Source organism: Garra rufa, chromosome 1 (genome assembly GCF_049309525.1).
Source record: "Garra rufa chromosome 1, GarRuf1.0, whole genome shotgun sequence".
In the NCBI taxonomy this organism is placed as follows: domain Eukaryota; kingdom Metazoa; phylum Chordata; class Actinopteri; order Cypriniformes; family Cyprinidae; genus Garra; species Garra rufa.
Window position 1 is genome coordinate 107,162,599 of NC_133361.1, and position 22,064 is coordinate 107,184,662.

Here is a 22,064-nt window from a genome sequence, read left to right on the forward strand (position 1 = left end):
TAAATGAATACAACATAAAGTTAGTAATAAAATCAATAACACTAGTATTCAGGAGGGAAAATTTAATAATTAATTGTAAAATAACTAGTGTTTCTCAATGCAGGTATTTATAGGACGTTGTCTCTTTAAGGCCAAATGCATGAACCGAATACTGGCATGCATCTCTTTCTAAGCTGTTTCGGTTAACTGAAGACATAAACGACTGTTAAACAGAATACCAAAACGGGTATTAAGACATGACTTGGTATGTACGTTTCCGTTCAAATAGCAGTTAAAGAGGAATCAATCTGTGTGAATTGCGCCGCGCGCCTCTCTCTCCTCTCTCTCTCTCTGCGCGTGCTCGCGTCAGGTGTGTAAAACGTAAAAACATGTGCTAATTATAAACTTTTACTCTATGATGGTTAAACTTAACAGTTAATCTGCGAATCAAATGCGTGTAGTTGGGCGGAAACCCGCTAAATCTGGCAACGCTGAGGCATTGTCAAGCAAGCGCGTGTCTAGCAACAGAACAGATTTAGAACCTGCGCAGGAGATTCTCCTCAAAACGATAAACTTTTCCTTTTCAAAGTGTAAAAAATGTAAGACCCTTGGGTTTAGATTTAAGACAAATTAAGACATTTAAAGGCCTTATTTTAGGACAACGGAATTTAAGACTTTTTAAGGATCCGCGGCCACCCTGAGAGGGTGACATCTCTGCTGAGTGGACCGTTGTCAGCATGTGGATATCTCGTTTGTCATGCCACTTCACTGCCAGCATTTCTTTACAGCTTTTGAAGATTGTCTCCCCATTGGACATCTGGTCTTGGAAGCATGGCATGCCCTTTCTGTTGGCCCCTTACCGTTCCATAACCCCCAGTTTTGGCTCTCAGCAGGTGATGGAGGATTGAAGTACTTGTGTACCAATTGTCCATGTACAGTGTGTGCCCTCTCCCCAGATATGGCTTCAGCAGTGTCAACACAACTGAGCCAGACACACCAAGTCCTGGAGTATTTGTGATGTCTGTACTGGAGCCAGTGTAAACTATCACATTGTGGACGTACCCAGTCAGACCATCGCACAGCATGAAGAGCTTGATCCCGAACCTCTTCCTCTTTGATGGAATGTACTGCCGAAATCTAAGCCGGCCTTTCCACAGCAGCAGTGACTCGTCGATGCACAAGTCCCTGTGAGGAGCGAACATCTTTTCAAAAGTAGCCATTAGAGAGGTGAAAACACTTCTAATTTTATTCAGAGGGTCTCTGAGGTTTGCTGTGGCATTGTTAGCAAAGTGGAGGGCCCTCAGTAACAGTTGGAAGAGATCCAGAGAAAAGAGAGTGGAGAAAAACGGCGTCTGTATTACTGGATCAGTTGTCCAGTAATCTTTCAAGGACCTTTTTCTTACCAGGCCCATAAGAATGACTGCTGCAAGAAATGTGTAAATTTCATTTACAGTTGTTTCTGACCATTTTGCCAGCTTCCCAGGGATAGTATCCGACTCTTTAAGCTGATGTGCATACCTGTTGGTCTCCTCCACCACTTGCTCATTCATAAACAGTCTGAAACATTCTGCCTCAGAAGGATTTTTCACACAACCTTGAACACCTGTGGCAGAGTTGTCAAAGTCCAGGTCTGGTGGAGAGAATGGATCTGATGTCCAGGTTGGAAAAAAGTCCTCCACAACAGCGCCCTCACTGGCAGGGACGGCATTGTCAGGGATCGCCGGCAACTCAGAACGATCACAGTCTGTAAGGTTTTCCGGGAGGTGAGCTTCTTCATCACTGTCTGAGAGCTGCCGGATTCAGCGTCCGAGTGGAAAAGAATGTCCAAAATCTCATCACGAGTAAGTTTTCTTTCCATTTTTACTTTGAAGTAATGTGGTCGGCATTGAGGAGAGACGTCACAACCCGCCAATCAATCCCGCAAAAAAACATCCCCGCGTACTCTGTCATAATGCATAGTGATGCCATCAGCTGTCAAGGAAGCTATGTTTTTTTTATAGTATAGTAATATGTAAACAATAGCCTGAACTATAGTTATGTGATGCATCATGTGACAGTGTTTCATTGATATATTTGACTTATATGCCCCATAAAATAAAAAACATAAAATAAGCACATTGTGAGCGTGTAAACACTGTTTGAGTAAACGTATATGACAGCTGCTCATCAAAACAAACTGTGAGCATAGGATGCCTGTGTTTCATTAATAAATTAGCATTATTGTGCTAATATGCACTATGAACTTTTGTTGTGGTGCTTCTTAGACGGTCTGAGTGTTCGTGACAATAAGCACATTGTGAGCGTGTAACATTTACATTATTGTGGTTATATGCTCTGTAATCTTGTGTCTGGTTCTTCTGTGACGATTTGTATATGATATAAAATAAAAGCTCAAGTGCCTATAAACACTGTTTGAGTAGCTAGTTGTGCAGATATATGAACAGCCTTTATCACGCTTGCCTCTCTGTGTTGGCATAAGAGGCCGATTTGAAATTTTGAATTTGTCAGTTGCGTGACGTCACAGAACGTTCTAAATCCCATATGTAGGACCGTACTCCCAGGGGCACAGAAATTAGAATCCCGTTTGTGGGACCGTACCGCTCAAAGGGTTAAGGCTGTAGGCTCCAAGGACATTGTTTGTTGCAACCTTGCGCAACATTTTGTTCACAGACGCACCTGGGTTTATTCCCCCAAGGTACTGAAGGTAGTTATTCTGATTAAAATAAAGAAAGGAAGAAAGAAAGAAAAAGAAAGACTGTTATTTATAATAAAAGAACATGACAGCATGACAATATAGGTTTCACAGACGAGGCTTTTATTAAGCCAGGATTAAATTCAGATATTGTCTTGTGGACTATATAAACATCTGTTATGTGAAAAAGCTTTAGGGAAAAATTTAGCTCTTATTATTTTTTGCATTATTAATATTTTGCGGATTCGGTTAGGTATAAGCCTATGTTAAGGTTTCTTAGAAAACAAACAAACAACAAGAGTGCAAAATGCAGAATAGCTATTAGAGTTGAACATAACTGGATAAAAGTGGCCTATGAGGGGTTGAAATGCAGGGCTATAATATGTCTTTTAAAAGTGGAACATGGATATATAACGGGTGTACTGTGAAAAAAGTTTTATATACTTGGTATTGTTTCCTAAGGTTTTTTTTTTTTTTTTTTTGACCAGGGATGTATTACCATCTTGGCCCTTTTTTCTTTGTTTTCCAATTCTCTGTCAAGGATCTGCAGTTCCTCCACAGTTTGGCACGGTCCATTTTCCAGGAATTCCACGTCTTCCTCTGTCACAGTCACAGCTACAGTGGCCAGTATTGGTCTCTGCATAGCCAGGATGTCTTGCTGGTTCTCAACAGTCTCTTGGCGCTTTTTTAAGACTTTTGTGCGATAGCCTGTTAAGTAATATTGCAGATTGCTCCTTGACTGTACAATATTATTTTAAATAATGTGAAAAACAAAACTTGACTTACTCTTTGTTGCTGAGTTAGAATATTGAGGCTCTTCAATCAGGAGCTGCAAAGCAACTGTGGCATTAAAACTAAATTTTACTCTAACTAGAAAAATAATTACAATAAATATAATATGGTGAATTTTAGTAAAATACCTTCAAGGGGTCATGATATGCTTGGCAGTTGGGACTCCAGCAGGGATTCATCTGCTGCACAAAAAATATCCACATAGACTAGGCATTTTCCACACTGGTTTTCAAAGTCCACTCTTCTGCAGAGTTTAACTCCCTAATCTAGCACACCTGATTAAGATAATCAAGGTTGATTAACTGAATGAATGAAATTCACTGATAATTGAAGGAAGGTGAGTTTGATCAAGGTTGGAGCTAAACTGGTTTGACCCAATCTCACATTATTTGAATTGTGTGATATTGTGTCCTAAAGAAGTACATGGATGAAAGACTAGAATTTATGTCCTCTCTCTTTTACAAAATTTTGAGGATTGGATTTGAGAACCACTGTATTATATGCTTTTTTTAAACACACACACACACACACACACACACACACACACACACACACACACACACACACACACACACACACACACACAAAATCCCTTCTCTATCTCATTCACACACACACACACACACACACACACACACACACACACACACTTAACTTACTTCACATTTTATAGGTTTCTGCAGTTTGGGAGCTTGTTGGAGTTGATTTAACTGCTCTGCTGAAAGAAAACTGCTGAAACCATCCTCGGCTGATTCGCTGGTTTTAGCTGGTCAACCAGCCTGGTTTTAGCCTGGTTTTGGCCACTTTCCCAGCTTGGCCAGGCTAGTCTTAGCTGGTCAGACCGGGAGACCACCAGCTAAAACCAGCCTGGGAGACCAGCTAAAACCAGCTACTTCTATCTTAAACCAGCTAAGACCAGCCAACCAGCCTAGGCTGGTTTTAGCTGTTTTTCTCAGCAGGGCGGACCATTACCTGAAACTGCGCGAGGCTTTCAATACATCTTCACAGCTACAGACTACTTCTCAAAGTGGGTTGAGGCCTTTCCTTAAAAAAAAAAAACAGCTGCTTAAGGATTAAACTGGGTTATAGCCTAAAAACGTACTACAAACAAAAAGGTATCTGTTTCTTCTGGAAGACCAGAAATTTGATCAACATCATAATATATACAAATAGATAATATATACAAATAGATGAATTAAACCTGTCGCTCATATCTTTTAAATTGTTGCTCTTGTTTTAACGTCGTAGATCACATGATAACGCCATCATGGCGGATCGCATTCATACTCGACGAGATTTGGCTGTAGAGTAGGTACTCTTTTAGTGCTTGTTAAGTACCTACTTATTGAAATTAAGTACCTACTCATTAAGTATGCGATTTCGGATGCAGCCAGTGTCTACAAATTTCTACTCCCTGAGGGCAACTCTGCACAGTATGAGAGTTACAAGAAAGCCAAAAGCCACAACTCTGGTGGGACTCGAACCCACAACCTTTGAATGGCCTCATCTGTCAGTCTAGAAGTCCAATGCGCTATCCATTGCACCACAGAGCCCTGTAGGTATGCCAGGCTGGGCCACTGAGCCCTTTTCTTACAGATTTGTGCCTGTCCAGCTCGGCTGAGTGGCACGCTGTGTGGGCAGAAAGACAGGTCCTCAGGTCTTTGCACAATTTAGGCATGGCTCAAAAACAGAGTCTCGTCGGGATCTCCCATCCAACAACGAGGCCAGAGAGAGCCACTGATGGAAAGGCACCGCTGGGATGCGCTTTGACCAGCTAAGCCACGGCGCCTCCTTGGTGGGACCAGTTAGCCTAGGATCCTATCCTTCAAAAGCAGGTGAGAGGGTAGTTTTGCAAGGGAAACCGCCCGCTGTCTTCGAGCTTCTATGTGTCTCCATTCGCCGTAAAGCACGACGTTGGCTGTATTGTGGCGCGCAACCAGAGGCATTGCTCGGATTCAAACCCAGGCTGACCTTCCGGGTCTGTGGCCGTCCAACGGTAAGAGAGCGCGTTCTCTCTCTGCAGGACGGACAGGCCCTCGGGTCTCTGCACAATTGCAGTGTCCAGTGTCGTTTGAAAGGCAGAGGCACTGTAAGGGCCTCAGGTCCAAGGGAGGGCAAAAAGGTCCAAGCTGCCATTTGCAAGGCACCACTGGGATTCGAGCCCAGGATCTCCTGTTTACTAGACAGGCGCTTTAACCAACTAAGCCACGGCGCCAACCCGCATGCTAACTGTGGGGATGGCGTCTTAGACGATGCATGAATAAACACTTCGTACGTCCTGCTGCCTCCACTTGATGCAAGACAGTGATTGCCATACCTCACTGAATTGGTTCTTGGGCATGTTTTGCTACCTTTTAAATATGATTGACCTTTTCTTTAAATCAATTTACGCTGAGAACAAGAGGCCTCCAAATGGTTTCTGCTGTCCGATTGCAACATTGCGCATGATGGGCTTAACAAAATGGTAAAAAGCACGACTCGAGCTCCTCTGTGTCCCCATTTGCCGTCCATTTTTTTGGTAAACACAAGCTCGGCTGTACTGTGGTGCGCTACCAAAGGCATCGCTGGGATTCGAACGCAGGATCTCCTGTTTACTAGACTAGCCGGGCAGCACGTTCGCCCTCCGGGAGGGCGACTCAGACGATCCAGGCTTCCAGAGAATAGGCCAGGGGTTGGCTGACCGGGCGCTGGACAGCTTTAAGGCGTTTGCCGACAACTGAGTCGGGGTGGTTTGCAAAATTAACCACTCGCTATCCCTGTTTGCAGGTCGCTTTTGAAAAGCTTACGCTTGCTGGACTGGAAAATCGTCCAAGGCACCGCTGGGATTTGAACCCAGGATCTCCTGTTTACGAGACAGGCACTTTAACCAACTAAGCCACGGCGCCAAACCGCATGCAAGGCTGTCGGAAGGGTTACTCCAAGGGTCAAAACATCCAGAGGCTGGCCAGGTGCTGGTACGCTTAAAAGAGAATGTCTACAAATTTCTACTCCCTGAGGGCAACTCTGCACAGTATGAGAGTTACAAGAAAGCCAAAAGCCACGACTCTGGTGGGACTCGAACCCACAACCTTTGAATGGCCTCATCTGGCAGTCTAGAAGTCCAATGTGCTATCCATTGCGCCACAGAGCCCTGTAGGTATGCCAGGCTGGGCCACTGAGCCCTTTTCTTACAGATTTGTGCCTGTCCAGCTCGGCTGAGTGGCACGCTGTGTGGGCAGAAAGACAGGTCCTCAGGTCTTTGCACAATTTAGGCATGGCCCAAAAACAGAGTCTCGTCGGGATCTCCCATCCAACAACGAGGCCAGAGAGAGCCACTGATGGAAAGGCACCGCTGGGATGCGCTTTGACCAGCTAAGCCACGGCGCCTCCTTGGTGGGACCAGTTAGCCTAGGATCCTATCCTTCAAAAGCAGGTGAGAGGGTAGTTTTGCAAGGGAAACCGCCCGCTGTCCTCGAGCTTCTATGTGTCTCCATTCGCCGTCCATTCGCCGTAAAGCACGACGTTGGCTGTATTGTGGCGCGCAACCAGAGGCATTGCTCGGATTCAAACCCAGGCTGACCTTCCGGGTCTGTGGCCGTCCAACGGTAAGAGAGCGCGTTCTCTCTCTGCAGGACGGACAGGCCCTCGGGTCTCTGCACAATGGCAGTGTCCAGTGTCGTTTGAAAGGCAGAGGCACTGTAAGGGCCTCAGGTCCAAGGGAGGGCAAAAAGGTCCAAGCTGCCATTTGCAAGGCACCGCTGGGATTCGAACGCAGGATCTCCTGTTTACTAGACAGGCGCTTTAACCAACTTGCATGCAAATTGTGGGGATGGCGTCTTAGACGATGCATGAATAAACACTTCGTACGTCCTGCTGCCTCCACTTAATGCAAGACAGTGATTGCCATACCTCACTGAATTGGTTCTTGGGCATGTTTTGCTACCTTTTAAATATGATTGACATTTTCTTTAAATCAATTTACGCTGAGAACAGGAGGCCTCCAAATGGTTTCTGCTGTCCGATTGCAACATTGCGCATGATGGGCTTAACAAAATGGTAAAAAGCACGACTCGAGCTCCTCTGTGTCCCCATTTGCCGTCCATTTTTTGGTAAACACAAGCTCGGCTGTACTGTGGCGCGCTACCAAAGGCATCGCTGGGATACGAACGCAGGGTCTCCTGTTTACTAGACTAGCCGGGCAGCACGTTCGCCCTCCGGGAGGGCGACTCAGACGATCCAGGCTTCCAGAGAATAGGCCAGGGGTTGGCTGACCGGGCGCTGGACAGCTTTAAGGCGTTTGCCGACAACTGAGTCGGGGTGGTTTGCAAAATTAACCACTCGCTATCCCTGTTTGCAGGTCGCTTTTGAAAAGCTTACGCTTGCTGGACTGGAAAATCGTCCAAGGCACCGCTGGGATTTGAACCCAGGATCTCCTGTTTACGAGACAGGCACTTTAACCAACTAAGCCACGGCGCCAAACCGCATGCAAGGCTGTCGGAAGGGTTACTCCAAGGGTCAAAACATCCAGAGGCTGGCCAGGTGCTGGTACGCATAAAAGAGAATGTCTACAAATTTCTACTCCCTGAGGGCAACTCTGCACAGTATGAGAGTTACAAGAAAGCCAAAAGCCACGACTCTGGTGGGACTCGAACCCACAACCTTTGAATGGCCTCATCTGGCAGTCTAGAAGTCCAATGCGCTATCCATTTTTTTTTTTTTTTTTATTGAAAAATTAAAACAATACAGGTTACTGTACAATCATTGGTTTTGCTTCAAGAATTACAGAAACTCTCTGCATTTGATTGAAATACACAAATACATTCAATAAAAGTAATACATTCTATCAGGGTTCTAAAAAAGACATCTCCAGTCCCATGTCCTCCAAGACCTTTAAAACCCCTTGTGTAAAAGTTTTAGAAAAAACATTCGGCTTTTCTTCAGTTTTGAAATAATAAAACAAACATTGTACATATTTCTCAAGTTTTCTTTTAAAAACATACCACACATCCATTACATAATTCTCTTTCTTTGCCATTAACCTTCTTTCCCATATTGCACTCTTCATTAACATCACCAGTAAATTTATACATTTCTTGTTTTTACATTGCTTTTCAAATCCCAACATAAAAACTCTCAACCAATCAAAATTTTCATTCCCCTCTCCACTTAAATTTAAAATCATATTCTCACATTTCTTCCTAAAATCTTCTAATTTACTGCAATAGAAAAACAAGTGTAAGAAATTTTCATCCCCGTCTTTACACACTTTGCATACAACACTTTCTTCCATTCCGATCTTGTTTAAAATAACATCAGTAAAAACCACTTTGTGTCGTATAAAATACTCCAAGTTTTCCAATTTAGCTTGTACTAATTTGCCATTTATATTTCCCCAAATACCTTTTTCCTCTACATTGTCAAATTTTTTACACCAATATTCATTGGCAACAGGTTTCTTAAAAACAACATCTCTAAAAAAACAATAAAAATTCTTGACAGTACATTCTTTCAAACCATACAAATTTTCTCCCACTCTCAAATATATATCTTTCTCTTGTTTCTCTTCTTCCATATTCTCTATTCTTCTTATCCATTCTTTAGGTATAGCAGTCTTGAGCATTTCATACTTGGTTCTAATATCATGCCTATTAAAATCTTCCTTTGCTTCTTGCATTGCATCTACTATAAATTGTTCTGGTAAAAAACCTTCTTTGAATTCATACAACACATCCCTCACCTTAGTAATTCCCACCTCCCACCATTTCTTAAAAAATATTTCTCTTCCCTGGTTTAAAATGCGGTTGTTTTGGAACAAAGGCTGATTTAAAATGCTTTCTCTTCCTTGAAGGTTATAATGTACATTGGTTAAAATTTTGCCCCATGCTCTCAACAATTCTTTATAGAATTCCGGCATCCCTTCCATCATCCAATTTTTGGTCCTCATCCATAAAATGCTATCTCCCAGATTAAAATTGCTACACTTATTTAAAAAATATCCCATTGTTCTTTTCCATGCCACATTGTTCCCCACGTCTAAGTATTTTTTTATCATTTTTACTCTTAAACTGTTTTTTCTTTGTTCTACATCCATTACTCCTAAACCTCCTTTATCCACTTGTCCTATTAGAGTGTTAAAAGCAATTCTTGATGGCTTCCCCTCCCATAAAAAACCTAAAAAGCATTTTTTCAGCCTTCCTTCCATCCACATCGGCATTGAAGATGTATATAAAACATACCACAACTTTGAAACCATTAAAACATTCAAAACTAAAACCTTCCCTTTTATAGTTAAACCCATCCTTCTCCAAAAAATAAGTCTCCTTTCAATCTCTCCTAAAATATTCTCCCACATAGTTTCTTCTGCCTTCCTCTCATCCTTCCCCATTAGAACCCCCAGAATTTTTGTTTCCTTTGTTTCCTTAAAATTAAAATGCTCTGCTAGCTCTCCCACATTTCCTAATCTCATATACATTGTTTTGTCCTCATTTACTTTCGCTCCTGATGCTAAACAAAATGTTTGTACAATTTTCATTACCCTTTTTACATCCCCCACTCCTTTGACCATCAGTGTTGTGTCATCTGCATATTGAAACATTTTATTTTCTTCACCCTCTATTTCTATTCCCTTTATTCTATCATCCTGCATTACTGCAAGGCCCAAAGGCTCAGCCACTAGAGAATATAGAAGTGCCGACAATGGGCATCCTTGCCTTATCGAACGTGTAATTCTAAAGCATGGTGTTAAAAATCCATTACATTTTACTTTTGTTATCGCCCCTTTATATAAAATCTTTATCCATTTGATAAAATTATCTCCTAAACCAAACCTTTTTAAAACATCAAATAAAAAACCATGTTCTACCCTATCGAAAGCCTTTTCAAAGTCTAAACTAATTAAAAACCCACATTTTCCTTTTTCTTTAATGTATCTTAAACTATCTTTTATACTGAATGTTGTATCAGCTATGTCTCTGCCCTTTACTCCATATGCCTGATTTGTTTTAATTAAACCTGGCATTACTTCTTTCAACCTATTTGCTAAAACCTTTGCTAAAATCTTAAGATCCGTATTTAACATTGTAATAGGCCTATAATTCTTTAATTCTGTTTTTTCCCCTCTTTTTTTATATATTATCTTCATTAATCCCATTCCCATTCTCTGATTTAGTTCCCCTTTTTTAAAAATCTCACCATATATCTCTTTTAAAGTATCAGATAAAAAATCTTTAAAAACCATATAAAACTCATTCCCCAGACCATCGATACCTGGACTTTTGTTCCTATTTAATTCACTAATTGCCCTTTTTATTTCTTCCACTTTTATTTCTTCATCACACTCTTTTTTTTCTGTTCCATTTACAGTAGTTTTTATTAGTTCCAATAATTCTAATTTCTCTTCTTCTTTGACCCCCTCTGCACTAAACAACTCTTCATAATACACTTTTATTTCTTTTAATATTTCTTCACTTGTAGTTACAATATCCCCATTTCTTCCCTTTATTCCTTTAATCATTCCTGCCCTCCCTCTAGTTTTCTCTAAGTCAAAGAAGAACTTTGTGCATTTCTCTCCTTCTACTGTATATTTTGCTTTACTTCTTATCTTTGCACCTTCGTATTTTTCCTCTTCTATTTCTTTTAACGCTCCTTCTAATTCTTTAATTTTTTGTATGTCATTCCCATTTCCCTCTAACTCTTCCTTCAATTTTTTCCTTATCTCTCTTTCCTTATTTCTTTTACTTTTTTGTTTCAATGTACAATATTTTATTGTGAACTTTTTGATTGAATACTTGACATTTTCCCACCAAATTCTTTTGTCTTCTGCATACATTATATTTTCTTTTTCTTTTTCTATTATCTATTTTACTTCTAAGACATAGTTTTCCTCCCTTAAAATCTCTGTATTTAAAACCCACACCCCCGGCCCTCTTTCAATTTGGTTCCAATCCATTCCCATGGAAATCATTTTATGGTCACTTAAGCTTGTTTCTTCAAATTTAATTTGACCAATAAAACCTTCCATGTTTCTAGTACATAAAATCAAATCTATTCTCGTTTTACACATAAAGTCCCCTACCAATTGTCTTCTACTATATTCTTTTGTATTCTCATTTCTTTCCCTCCATACATCCACTATATCATGTTTCTCCATCAAACCTTTCAGCTCTCTCCTTCCTTTATCTGATTTAAAGACCATACCCTCCGCCATATCCAACTTGCTAAAAACTGTATTAAAGTCCCCCATCATAATTACTTCTTTATACTTATTTAAAAATTCTCCTAGCACATTAAAAAATTCCCCCTTTTCATTTCCTTCTGTTGGTGCATGGATGTTTACTAATAAAATGATTTTCCCTTCATACTCCATTTCCACCATCATACATTTTCCTTCTTCATCTTTGAAAATAGTTTTACATTTTATTCCACTATTCCCTTTTATTAAAAAAGCAATCCCTCTGCCTTGTTTTTTCACTCCATTGTTGTACAGAATATCCCCATCCCATCTTTTTCTTATATCAGCCATAACACTTTCTTTCCAATTAGTCTCTTGAAGTAAAATCATATCATTCTCTTTGCACATTTCTTTCACTTTTTCAAATTTCTTTGTATCTAAAAGTCCTCTCGCATTAAAAGTAACAATTCTTAAAAACATAAAAAAGGTAAGAGAATTTTTAAAACCAATCATTTTAGTCCGTTTCTTCCAGATCCCTTAATATTTCATACTTGTTTGCACTTTCAATCACATCTTCTTTTAATACCTTTTTCCTAGCAGTCTCTATATTAGGTTTTACCTTAATTGCTCTTCTTCTTTTAGTTGATGTTCCTTGTTTCTCCTTTTCGCATTCCTCATCATTCCCTTTTACCTCCATTTCTTCCTTATTCCTTTGAGCCCCGATTTCTCCTGTGTCCAAGACATTATGTAAGCTCTCAGTCAGTTCTGATTGTGTCCATAAATCGCTGTCCCGTTTCTCCTCTGTTGAATCCTTGTTTCCTTGTTCTCGTTCCATCTCATCCATAACTCTTTGTACATTGTCTGTGATTTCCATTTGTGTCCAAGCACCATCATCCTGTTGAGGTTGCATTGTCTGTTTGTCCTTTACGTTCTGCTGCTGTTCTGCATCCTTTCTCATAATTATCTCATTTGCCTGTGTATCTGTTGTTCCCTCCTCTCGCTGTTTGTTGTCTCGTCTATGCATCTGCACGTTTATTTGCTGACTTTCCTCCTCCATCCCTTCCTCCTCCTCTTCCTCACTTCCAATCCAACATTCACATTTATTTAAAAACTGTCTGCAATCCGGGCACTTTATCGCACTGCAGTCCCTCGCGAAGTGCCCCCTCTCCTCACATTTAAAACACTTAAAATCTGGACAGTCTTTCACCACATGTTCGGGGCTCATGCACAGCCTGCAGGTTTTAACCTGATGACTGTGCATCACCCTAAAATACTGTGGGCCCTCTGCTGTCTCTATTCTTGTGCTGTACGGGAGGGAGGCTACTTCCTTGGGGAACCTGGTTTTTACAAACCTTGTCCCATCTTCAATGTCTGTACCCGGATAGACTCTTCTTTTTATTGTTGAAAGGGGACAAACTCCCCAACCTTCCAATTTATCTAAAATTTCTTTGTCAGCAACATAAACGGGCAGATGCATAAACGAAACAACATAGTCTCTATTTTGCAGTCGTTTGACTTCACAGTTAATCCCTTTGATAGTCAATCCATCTGTTAATAATTCAGCATCTTCTTCCCGTTCGAGCGTTACCTCATATTCCTTTGTCTGTTTTGGTCTCACCGCCAGAATCCTTCCATCTCCGATCCGCTCTGTCACCGCTTTTATTACATCAATCGCCCTCGCCTCCATTGCTTGTCCTATTTCCACAGTAACTGTTGCTTCTTTCAAATAAATTCTTTTCCGGTTCTCTTTCCTTGCATCCTTCTCTGATTCTTTTCCATCTCGTTGTCGTTTACCCAGTCCGCTGTCACTCGCTCTCTGTCGTCCGTCCGCCATTGCCAGGTCTGTTTCCGTAGATCCGTCCATTGTTAACAAAAGACAAAGAAAGTAAAAAAAAACGGGGGGAAAAAAACACAAAAAAACAAACAAAACAAAAACGCAAAGAAATTCCTCCCAAACAGCCCAGGCTGCTGGGAGGAAAACTTTAACCAAAAAAAAGGCTACACTTATGAAATAAACAGTAAATTAACACAAAATCAGAGTCAAACAAACAAAAGTAGAGGAGAGCCTTCCTCTCCCAACTGCTGCCAACCACTTCCTGTTGCTCTCTAGCGCCTCAGGTGGGGGTATGGCCGTAAGCGAGGGCTGCTCCAAAAAGTGGGCTATTTAAAGATCAGCCTCCGTAAAAGCCAGCATATTATATAAATATTGAAGAAAAGGCAAAAGCTTACAGCACCTGGTATTCCCAGGCGGTCTCCCATCCAAGTGTAACAATCGGCCTTATCAGCCGAGTTACAAGACTAAAATGGGGTCAGATTTAACTGTGAGAGATGACTAGTGGTTAAAAGAATGAGACATAAAAGAAGATTGGTTTAAATAGATTTGGTTTATTTACAAGGTTCACGTAAAAGACTTTAAAACAGCACGATAAAACTAGGTAAACGCTGTTAAAAGAATACAGTTCATTTGTCCATACCCTAAAAACAGTCCAAGAATCCCAGTGTGTTGATAAGTCCAATGTGAGTGTCCACCAGTGTATATACAATCCACAGAAAGTGTAATCCAAAGTTTGCAGGTGGTGAATGGAAAGGTGAGCTCTAAAATTGGCAACTCCTCAATCCAACAGTTTGGTGACTGTCCTTTGTTTGTCATGCTGCTCTCTTATACAGTTGTACTTCCTGCTTCCTGTCATGTGTCTAGTCACATGGCAGGCCAACCATCCATTTATTAAAGACACACACACACTTAAAATGTTAAGAGTAATAAAATGGCCTAAAAAACATGTAAAACACTTAAAACTCTATAATACATTTAAATGATTGTAATAAATAGAGCGGTAAAACACGTCTTTCTAAAAGCCAGCATATTATATAAATAGTGAAGAAAAGGCAAAAGCTTACAGCACCTGGTATTCCCAGGCGGTCTCCCATCCAAGTACTAACCAGGCCCGACGCTGCTTATCTTCCGAGATCAGACGAGATCGGGCGCTCTCAGCGCGGTATGGCCGTAAGCGAGGGCTGCTCCAAAAAGTGGGCTATTTAAAGATCAGCCTCCGTAAAAGCCAGCATATTATATAAATAGTGAAGAAAAGGCAAAAGCTTACAGCACCTGGTATTCCCATGCGGTCTCCCATCCAAGTGTAACAATCGGCCTTATCAGCCGAGTTACAAGACTAAAATGGGGTCAGATTTAACTGTGAGAGATGACTAGTGGTTAAAAGAATGAGACTCTCTTCCAGTTATCTCGTACTGCTCTTCCTCTTCGTTTGTTTCTTGGGTTTCTGTAGTGTTGTTATGCATCTGCCCGTTCATTTGTTGCTCCTCCTCTTCCTCGTTGTTCTGCATCCAGCATTCACATTTGTTTAGCGTTTTAAAACAGTCTGGACACTTCACTGCATTGCATTCCCGTGCAAAATGACCATGCTCCTCACATTTGCGACACTTAAAGTCTGGACAGTCCTTCAGGAAATGCTCCGGGCTCATACACAACCGGCAGGTTTTAACCTGCTTATTGTGTATCACCCGAAAATGCTGAGTTCCTTCTGCTGTCTCAAACCGCGTACTATATGGGAGCGACGCCACCTCTCTTGGGAATTTAGCTTTGATGAACCTTGTTCCATCTTCAATATCCGTACCTGGATAACATCTCCTCTTCATACTTGAGACAGGGATAACTCCCCACCCCTCCAGTTTCGTTATGATGTCGTCGTCACTCAGATAGACGGGTATATGCATAAATGACACCACATACTCCCTGTCTTCCAACTTCCTCACTTCACAAATGTGTCCATTGATATCCAGTCCATTTAACAGTTCATCACAACATTCCTCAGATTCCATTGTTACCTCATATTGTTTCTGTTGTTTCGGGCGCACCGCCAAAATTCCCTTCACACCGATTTTCTTCGTTATTGCTTTAATGATACTCTCTGCATTGCCATCTCTTGTTTCACTCACATCAATAGTTTTTGTTGCCTCTTTCCTGTATAGCCTCTTTGTGCTGCTTATGATCCTTTCTCATTGTCCTAATTCAGTCCTTTGTACTTTTGCCATCTCTGTCTCTGCCGCCATTTCCTTGTTGCTGCCGTGTAGTCCGTCCGAATCACTCATACTAGCGAAAAAACAACAAACACAAACCACTTCCCAGACAGCACACGGCTGCTGGTTAGTGGTTTAAAACAAAAAAACTTACTAACACAAACCAAATCTTATTTTCACTCACACTAACCAAATAAATCGAGAAGGTAAGAGAATCTCTCTTTCCAAACTGCAGTCACACACTTCCTGGTTTGCTCTAGTGCGCTCTCAGCGCGGTATGGCCGCAAGCGAGGGATGCTCCAAAAAGTGGGCTATTTAAAGATCAGCCTCCGTAAAAGCCAACATATTACATAAATAGTGAAAAAAGGCAAAAGCTTACAGCACCTGGTACTCCCTGGCGGTCTCCCATCCAAGTGTAACAATCAGCCTTATCAGCCGAGTTACAAGGCTAAAATGGGGTCAGATTTAACTGTGAAAGATGACTAGTGGTTAAAAGAATGAGACATAAAAGAAGATTGGTTTAAATAGATTTGGTGTATTTACAAGGTTCGCATAAAACACTTTAAAACAATATGATAAAACTAGGTAAACTCTGTTAAAAGAATACAGTTCATTTGTCCATACCCTAAAAACAGTCCAAGAATCCCAGTGTCCAATGTGAGTGTCCACCAGTGTATGTACAATCCACAGAAAGTGTAATCCAAAGTTTGCAGGTGGTGAATGGAAAGGTGAGCTCTAAAATTAGCAACTCCTCAATCCAACAGTTTGGTGAATTTTCTTTTGTTTGTCATGCTGCTCTCTCATACAGTTTTACTTCCTGCTTCCTGTCATGTGTCTAGTCACATGACAGGCCAACCATCCATTTATTAAAGACACACACACACACACACACACACACACACACACACACACACACTTAAAAAACTAAGAGTAATAAAATGGCCTAAAAAACATGTGAAACACTTAAAACTCTATAATACATTTAAACGATTGTAATAAATAGAGTGGTAAAACACGTCTTTCTAAAAGCCAGCATATTATACAAATAGTGAAGAAAAGGCAAAAGCTTACAGCACCTGGTATTCCCAGGCGGTCTCCCATCCAAGTACTTAACAGGCCCGACGCTGCTTAGCTTCCGAAATCAGACGAGATCGGGCGCTCTCAGCGCGGTATGGCCGTAAGCGAGGGCTGCTCCAAAAAGTGGGCTATTTAAAGATCAGCCTCCGTAAAAGCCAGCATATTATATAAATAGTGAAGAAAAGGCAAAAGCTTACAGCACCTGGTATTCCCAGGCGGTCTCCCATCCAAGTACTAACCAGGCCCGACGCTGCTTAGCTTCCGAGATCAGGCGCTCTTTTTTTTTTTTTTTTGTACAAAAATCATTATATATTTGAATACACATTGAATACACAAATCAATAATACATTTTCATTACTACTGAAGAAGAACCCAATACACAACAAAACCGTTATCACCAATTTCCGAGTATTTAGCATTGTTGCTGGGGAAACATTCGTAAATATTACATGACACAAGCATCTTTTTAACCCAATCATAACAACAAATAAAAGCCTAAAAGCTAAACCAACAAAAGTTCATCTTCCCCTGGCATGTAAAAGTGCATATTTTTTAAAATACATATGACATCTTTTGTGAAAATTTCATAAAAATCTCCCATAATATTTTCTGATTTAAAATAACTGTACAGCATTTTGACATGATCTTCTGCCATCCATTTAAAAAGAAACCAAAGGTTTAAAACAAAATCTCTGTTTTTCGCTATATTCCTTCTTTTCCATATAGCTTTTTTTGCCACAATTAAAAACAAATTAATGAGTTTCTTGTTTGGTTTATTCTCTGCTATTCCCAACATAAACATTCTACTCCAATTAAAATCCTCTTCGTTACCTCTTAAATCTTTGATTAGTTTCTTAAATTCGTTAAAAAATGGGATCAACTCCTTACAGAATAAAAACAAATGTAAAATTCCCTCATCTTCTGTTTTACAAACTTTGCATTGAGCATTTGTTTCTTTCTGCATAGCACACAATCTCATTTCCGTAAAAATCACATTTTGTCTAATAAAATAATCAAAACATTCTAGATCTACATCCAACCATTTCCATGCCATATGCTTCCAGATATCTTTTTCTTCAATTTCGTTAAAATGCCTTATCCAGAATTGATTGGCAACAGGTTTTTTAAAAATTCTTTTCATAAAAAAACCATAAAACATTTTAACAGTACCCAAATTAAAATTCACCAACTTGTCTTTACATTTTAAAAACACATTCATTTTGTTCTCCTTTTCTTCCCTCTTGTTAAGATCATCCAGCCATTCTCCAGGGATTGCTTTTTTTACCTCTTCGTATTGTCTTTTTAAAAACATTACATTAAAATCCTCCTTCCCCTCCTCCATCGCATCTATAATCACTTGAAGTGGTAAAAATCCCTCTTTATATTCCCATAAAACATCCCTTACCTTCACAATCCCCACTTGCAACCATTTCTTAAAATAGAGGTCATGCTCTTGTATCTTTACTTTTCCATTTAAAAACAGAGGTTGATTTAAAATCCTTTCCCTCCCCTCTGGATTAAAATCCACCTCTGTTAAAAAAAGCCTCCAAGCATTTAAAACCTCTTTATAAAACTGTGGGATCCCCTCCATCATCCAATTCTTCAGCTTCATCCATAAAATGTCTTCCCCTAAATTAAAATTCCCACATTTGTTTAAATAGAAGCTCATTATTTTCTTCCACTCTGCATTGTTCGTGTCATCCAAATATTTCCTTACCACTTTTACCCTCATGCTTTTCATTTTTTGCTCTACGTCGACCAACCCCATTCCTCCCTCTTCTGGTTTCCCTATCAATGTAAGATATGCAATTCTTGGAGGCTTTTTGTCCCATAGAAATTCTAAAACACTTTTCTTTATTCTCTTCAAAACCCAATCTGGCAATGGCATGACATGTAAATTGTACCACATTTTGGATAACATTAACATATTTACAATTAAAATTTTCCCTTTCAAACTTAAAGATCTGTTTCTCCAAAAAATAAGTCTTCTTTCCATCCCTCCTACCGTCTCTTCCCACATATTGTCAATTGCCTCCTTTTCATTCCTTGCTAATATTGCCCCTAAAATCTTCATTTCTTGAACCTCCTTAAACCTAAAAAGCCCCGTTAAAATCTCGGCCCTTCCAAACTTCATATATACAGTTTTTTCTTCATTTATTTTTGCACCTGAACCCTCACAATAAAATGTTGTTTTCTCTATCACTCTTTTAACACTTTCTATATTTTCAACCACAACTGTCGTGTCATCAGCGTATTGAAATATTTTTGTTAACTCTTTTCCCTCTTCCATTTTTATTCCATTTATTCTTTTTTCTCTGTTTATTAAAAGCCCTAAAGGTTCTGCCACCAAAGAGTACAACTGTGCTGACAATGGACACCCTTGTCTTATAGATCTTGAAACTTTAAAAGGTTGAGTTAAAAATCCATTGCATTTTACTTTTGTTAAAATATCCCTGTATAAAATTGAGATCCATTTTATAAAATTATCTCCAAAACCAAATTCTTTTAAAATCGCAAATAAAAACCCAAGTTCGACTCTGTCGAACGCCTTTTCAAAGTCCATACTTATAATGTATGCGCTCCTTTCTTTTTCTTTTATATAACCCACTATATCTCTTATGCTGCTTGTAATGTCTGCTATATCCCTCCCCTTTACTCCATATGCTTGGTTGGTTTCTATTATATTTGGCATGACTTTTTTTAACCTATTCGCTAAGACCTTTGCTAAAATTTTTAAATCAGTGTTTAACATTGTAATGGGTCTAAAATTCTTCAGTTCATTTTTGTCTCCCTTTTTCTTGTATATTATTTTCATTAATCCTAGCCCCATTTTTGGGTTTACTCTTTCTTTTTTGAACACTTCTTCATAAATTTCATTTAAAATCCCAACTACCTTTTCTTTAAAAACTTTGTAAAACTCGCTTCCAATACCATCTATTCCAGGGCTTTTCTTCACTCTTAATTGATTTATGGCTTGTTTAATTTCTTCTGTTGTTATTTCGCTTTCACAATCCTTTTTATCCTCCTCACCAACTTTCCTTGCTATTTGTTGTAATAAAATCTTCCGTTTTTCCTCATCTCCTCCCTCTGACTTAAACAATTCCTCATAATATGTTTTCACTTCTTTTAAAATCCTCTCTGTATCTGACACCACTTTCCCATCCTTACTTTTAAGTTCTTTAATTATTTCCGCTTTCCCCCTGCTTTTCTCAAGATTAAAAAAGAATCTGTTACATTTTTCTCCTTCCACCATGTATTTTGCTTTGCTTCTTAACATCGCCCCTTTGCATTTCTCCTCTTCTATTTTTCCCAATGTATTTTCAAATTGAATTACTTTTTGTACATTTACTTCATTTTTATTTAACTCCTCTTTTAATGTTCTCCTTACTTCTTTCTCCTTAGTTCTTTTAACCTTTTGTAACAAATTACAGTAGTTTATTGAATATTTCTTTATCTGATACTTTACGTTTTCCCACCATTGCCTTTTGTCTTCCATATACATCAGATCTTTTTTCCTCTCATCTAATATATTTTCAATCTCTTTTTTAAAACTTTCATTTTTTAAAACATCAGTGTTTAAGATCCACACTCCAGGTCCCTTCGTTTCTCTTTTAAAATCCATCACCATTAAAACCATTTTGTGATCGCTTAAGGTTGTGTCTTTATAAACTATTCTGTCAATAAAACATTCCAGATTTCTAGTACTTAAGAAATAATCTATTCTGGTTTGGCACATAAAATTCCCCACCAACTGTCTTCTTGAAAATTCCTTCTTTTTCTCGTTTCTTTCCCTCCACACATCAATCATATTTTTCTCTTCCATCAACGACTTTAGTTCTTTTCTGCCCCCATCCGTTTTAAAAACCATCCCGTTTGCCATATCCATTTTGCTAAAAACTGTGTTAAAATCCCCTGCAATCACCACCTTCCCCCATTTTTCAATTACATCGGCTAAAACATTAAAATACATTTTCTTTTCTTTTTCTTCATTCGGAGCATGCACGTTCCCTAAAATAAAATTTTCTTCCTCCATCACCATTTCTACAACCATACATTTTCCTTTTTTATCACTATACAAATGCTTTGTCTTGATACCTCTGTCTTTTCTTATTAAAATCGCCATTCCTCCTCCAATTTTTCCTTCTCCGTTATTAAAGAGTAATTCCCCTTCCCATCTTTTTTTAAAATCCTCCATACGATTCTCTTTCCAGTTTGTCTCTTGCAATAAAATCACATCCTCATTTTTACACAGTTCCTTCATCTTTTCAAATTTAAAACCATTCATTAGTCCTCTAGCATTAAAAGTCACAATTTTCAACACCATAAAATAAACTAAAAGCCATAAAGTCCCCATTTTGTCAGCTCATGGCCTCCCCTTCCTTTCCAGTATCTCCACTGTCCTGTTTCTCCTCACATGTTTGTTTTAAAACTTTCCTTTTGGCTTTCTCTAGATTTGGTGTTACCTTAGTTCTTCTTCTTCTTTTATTTGATATTCCCATGGTGCCACCATCATCAATGTTTTCGCTGTCTCTGTCCACTCTCCCTTCCTCGTTGACCTGCTCCTCTGACTCTTCCAATTCTGTTTGCAAATCCTCCGTCGTCTCCATCAGTGTCTCTGTTTCGTCGTTGTCCTGCATTACTCCAGTCCTTTCGCTTTCATCGTCAATGTCCGTGCCTGCAATACCCTCTCTTTGTGTTCCTCCCGTGTCCTCGCGTGGCTCCTCTTCATTGTCTCCCTCATGCATCTGCCCGCTCTCCTGGTCATCCTCCTGCTGGTCTCCGAACCAGCACTCGCACTTATTTAGTACGAGCCTGCAGTCCGGGCACCTCACTGCATTACAGTCCCGTGCGAAGTGGCCCCTCTCCTCGCACTTGAAACATTTGAAGTCTGGGCAGTCCTTCATCAGGTGTTCAGGGCTCATACACAGCCTACAGGTTCTCACCTGCTGGCTGTGTATCACCCTGAAATACTGAGGCCCCTCTTCTGTCTCCATTCTCGTGCTATAGGGCAGAGAAGCCACCTCTTTTGGGAATCGCACTCTCACAAATCTCGTTCCATCCTCGATGCGGGTGCCCGGATAAAATCTCCGTTTGATCTGGGAGATGGGAGTTACCCCCCATCCCTCCAGCTTTTGTAGAACCACGTCGTCCTCCAGGTAAGCGGGCAGATGCATGAAAGAGACAACAAATTCTTTATTATTCAACTTTTTAATTTCACATGTCTTTCCTTTTATCATCAATCCATCTGCTAGTTTCTCAATATCTTCTTCTTTCTCCAATGTTATTTCATATTCTCTCATCATTTTTGGTCTTACCGCAAGTATAGTCGTCACGTCCATC

General features: G+C 39.9%; 7 non-coding genes across 7 annotated transcripts; all 7 read right to left on the minus strand.

The window, feature by feature from the left end:
- Positions 1-4,926: 4,926 nt before the first annotated feature.
- trnar-ucu (transfer RNA arginine (anticodon UCU)) lies at positions 4,927-5,016 on the minus strand. The gene is given in 2 exon segments: positions 4,927-4,962; positions 4,980-5,016. It is a non-coding gene; the product is annotated as a tRNA-Arg (tRNA).
- A 588-nt stretch (positions 5,017-5,604) lies between these two features.
- Positions 5,605-5,678, minus strand: trnat-agu (transfer RNA threonine (anticodon AGU)). The gene has a single exon. It is a non-coding gene; the product is annotated as a tRNA-Thr (tRNA).
- Positions 5,679-6,274: 596 nt separating this feature from the next.
- trnat-cgu (transfer RNA threonine (anticodon CGU)) lies at positions 6,275-6,348 on the minus strand. The gene has a single exon. It is a non-coding gene; the product is annotated as a tRNA-Thr (tRNA).
- A 155-nt stretch (positions 6,349-6,503) lies between these two features.
- trnar-ucu (transfer RNA arginine (anticodon UCU)) lies at positions 6,504-6,593 on the minus strand. The gene is given in 2 exon segments: positions 6,504-6,539; positions 6,557-6,593. It is a non-coding gene; the product is annotated as a tRNA-Arg (tRNA).
- Positions 6,594-7,844: 1,251 nt separating this feature from the next.
- trnat-cgu (transfer RNA threonine (anticodon CGU)) lies at positions 7,845-7,918 on the minus strand. Its single transcript has one exon. It is a non-coding gene; the product is annotated as a tRNA-Thr (tRNA).
- A 6,585-nt stretch (positions 7,919-14,503) lies between these two features.
- Positions 14,504-14,622, minus strand: LOC141294481 (5S ribosomal RNA). The gene has a single exon (XR_012340948.1). It is a non-coding gene; the product is annotated as a 5S ribosomal RNA (ribosomal RNA).
- A 2,089-nt stretch (positions 14,623-16,711) lies between these two features.
- On the minus strand, positions 16,712-16,830 carry LOC141317932 (5S ribosomal RNA). The gene has a single exon (XR_012352280.1). It is a non-coding gene; the product is annotated as a 5S ribosomal RNA (ribosomal RNA).
- Positions 16,831-22,064: the final 5,234 nt, after the last annotated feature.